Here is a 3767-nt window from a genome sequence, read left to right on the forward strand (position 1 = left end):
GTCAAGGGAAAGATGGCTGTGGCCAGAGGCATGGCCCTGTTCCTAGGTCGGGCAGAACCCTGTGTGTTTCCTCTCTCCCTGCCGTGCTGTCCCTTCCCTAGGTGTGTGTCTCCATGGGAGCCCCGCGTTGATTGCTCTCTGAATTCTCATTTTTCTCCCCAGATAAGAAAATAGAAAGATTGGACACGGATGATTTGGACGAGATTGAGAAGATAGCCAACTGAGACGCTCCACCAGTCGCCAGTGCCCACCCCCGGCATTCCGCCTGCACGGGAGACCGGTGCTTTCACGGCACAGGCCTCGACAGTCACCACAAAGACAAAGGCAGAGGAGAGAGAAACTACCTACCTCATTTTAAATTACGTTTGGACTAGACAAAAATTGTGCAACTGATGGGGGAAGGTAGAAGGAAAATTTTGCATTTCGGAAAATGTAGTCCTCCCCTGCTCCCACCCTTAAGCCATGGGTTTTCCCCATCTTTATAATAATCTGGTCGCTATGGATAATCGCTGAGCCTAGGATCCCCTGCTTGTTTTGTTGCTGGGATGATAGGACCGACCTCCAGCCCCTGCAGAAACGGTCCATGTAGAGTGTGGGAGAGGCTTCACAGCACCAGCGTGTGAGCCCCACTGCACAGATGGAATGTGGGGAGCAGCGGTAGAGACCCTTGGGCTCTCTCCCTTCTCGGGCCCTGACTGGAGACCTGCCACCAATGTCTCTTGCCCTTGGGGCCATCTTCCTTCTCCTAAATCCAGAGATGTTCCAGCTGATCCCTTTTACCTCTGTTCTCTCTGCCAGAGGATGTCCCTGTTTCTCTCTGGGTGAGCATCTTGGGTACTTTTGTAAACCTCAGATTTAGAGAGAAACATGGAAGTCCGTGCATCTTCCAGAGGGATTGGTCTGGCAAGGGTAGATGAATCCTTTGAGAACCTGGGCCTTCCTGTTCCTGCAGTTCTGTGTTTGCTCAGGCACTGGGAGTCAGTCATGGTGGCCAGGAGACACTGGGTGAGTTTCTGACACACACCTGGCCACGTGAGTTGGTTCTTATCCATGGGGTGTCACACTATGCCTGGAGGCAGTCAGCAGAGTTTGGAAAGGAAGTTATGACCAAGTGAAAACTCCAATAGTGCTCTTTATCTGTAATAGTGGACCTGTTGGTTACTTTAATTCAGAGGTCATCTATATGAATAAGGACAGATAAATTTGAGCTATACCCATCATTCATTATGTTCAGAAATTTTAAAGTAATTATGAAAGGCTTTACTAATCATGATTCATTTTTATTTGTATTTTTCTGCTAATTAGACTAATATATGCTCATTAAAAAGGTGTGTGTGTATGTATATATACATATATAAGGTGCAAGTGCTCTCTATCCCCACCTCTCTGGAATCACCATTAGCATTTTGGTGAACATTTGATATATTTCCTTCTGTTTACATACCCACTTTTTTACAAAAACGGTAATATTCTATTCAGGCTTTTGTGCACCCTGCCTCTTTACTTAGCAGCGTTATCTTGGACATGTGACATGTCCTGCACACAGGCCCACCTCACTCTTGGCAATGGCATTGCTCTAGCATTAGCTGCCCCAGCGTTTAGTTCATGGCCCCTCTAGCGACAGGCGTGGGAGGTGGGCACGGTGCCACAGCGCGCAGCCTCACTCACCTCTGCCCTGTGAAAGTCACTGTAGGATCTATTCCTGGAGGTACAGGTGCTGGGTCAGACAGTGGAGATCTTTATGATTTTAATCCATTCCCAGTTTACCCTGCCAAAAAGTTTTTACCAATTTACATTATTACAGTGACACAAAAATACCTATTTTCTTTCCTGCTTGCCAATCCTCTATATTATCAATTTTTACAAATTTGCCAGTTTGAGTAGCAAAAAATAAATGGCATCATTGCATTTTGTATTTAGTGAGCATTGGCAAATTTTCAGTTTATTGGATATTTGTATTTTGTCTTTCGGGGTGCTGCCCATTCTTGCCTCATCATTTTACTATTGGATTATCAGTCCTTAATGATTTTAAGCCACCACTATTTTAAGGAAATTAGACTTTATCTTAAGTGGTGGATGTTTTCCTAGTTTGTCTTTACAAATTCATTTTTCATAACATTACACGAAAGTTTAATTTTAATGTTACTCGGATTTCATTTTTAAGAAATCTGGATTTATGTCATGGCTAGAAAAGTTTTCCTCATCCCAGTGTCATAAGCCCCAATTTATCCTGTACTCATTCCAGTATTATAAAGTAGTTATTCATGTTTCCTGTAGTGGCAATTCTTGGGGAGTAAATTATCTAAATTCTTGTAGATCTTTAAATGTTTTTCCCTGCTTGCTTGCTGCAAGTGATTATTATGGTTGTGTCAAGAGTGAGTGGGTGGCAGAGCTGTGGGTGTGGGCTGGAGGCCATGCCCCCCAGGGAGTGAGAATACAAGGGGTCCATTGGGAACGGAAGTGAGTGAGTGAAAGGCTGGGTGTCCCCGCAGGTGTGGCCCGGTGCAAGAGAGTGCCTGCAAGCGTGTGAGGGGTGGATGCAAGCTCAAGGTGGGAGAGGGGTTCGGAGAAGAAAGGTGGGCAAGAAGGGGAGCCAGACTGCAGAGAGATGGGGGACAAGAAGGGGGGAGAAGTACTGAAGGGAGACAGGGCAAGGGGAGGAGATGGAGGAGGCCAGGTGGGGCACCAGCATTCCAGTTCAGTGATACCCACTTTGTCCCCAAAACAACAGTGATACAGGAAAGGTAAAAACCAGAACCACCACCCCGCCTGACCCAAAAACAAGGTGAATGTTTCTGTGGACCAGCAACGGGGTAAAAATGCCAAGTGCTGAGGCAGGGCTGAAGCCAAAAGCTTGCTGGGCTCCGGTCCAGAAACAGAGTAGCTACCGGCTGTTGGGTCCTGTGGAGTAGAGGACACTGGAAGCACCGCATACAAGACCGGAACCAAAGCCAGGTGTGCTGCTGGGAGGGAGCTGGACTGGAACTTGACCTGCACGCTGGCTCGCTGGGAGACTTTTATTAAGACCCAGACCCATGACGGCGGTGGAAGGACTTGGACCACCCACCCCCTCTTAGAACAAGCAGTTGACACAATCCTGTTGACTCTGCTTGTTCTGTGATATCCCCAGATTACCGAATGTCAGCAGACCTGGTTCTAGAATAAAAGTCAAAAGGGCAGGAGCTGGGTGGAGCCAACTGCTAAACCCACCTGTGGATTGTCAGGGGAAAGAAATCTATGCTAAGAAAGAGTGCAAACAAGATCAAATTCACCCCAGATAAAACTACTTTTATGGAATGGCCTGATAAAAGGCTTTAAGTATGTTTGAATGTTTAAAGAAAAAAAATGCATTTCACTAGAAAAGAGCACAAAACTATTGAGTAGATTTAGACAAAAGCAGTGGCGTGCTGAAACTCAACACAAGCTGGCTGTTAAGTCACGGGTGCTGGGAGTGTTTACCACCGAAGTCAGCAAACTACCAATCAGGGTTCTGTTTTTAGTCAATTCACCAGCATAAAACAAAACAATAAACATTAGAAATTTTAGAAAAGAGGAAGGCAGTCATTGAGATAAAGTCAAATGGGAATCCTAGATTAAAATCCTAATTAGGGGCACCTGGGTGGTTCAGTTGGTTAAGTGTCTGCCTTTGGCTCAGGTCATGATCCTGGGGTCCTGGGATCAAGCCCTGCGTCGGGCTCTGTGCTCAGTGGGGAGTCTGCTTCTCTCTCTGCTGCTCCCCACTTCGTGCTCTCTTGTTTGCTCTCTCT

This window comes from Mirounga leonina, unplaced genomic scaffold (genome assembly GCF_011800145.1).
Source record: "Mirounga leonina isolate KUSES-001 unplaced genomic scaffold, KU_Mleo_1.0 Mir_180, whole genome shotgun sequence".
Taxonomy (NCBI): domain Eukaryota; kingdom Metazoa; phylum Chordata; class Mammalia; order Carnivora; family Phocidae; genus Mirounga; species Mirounga leonina.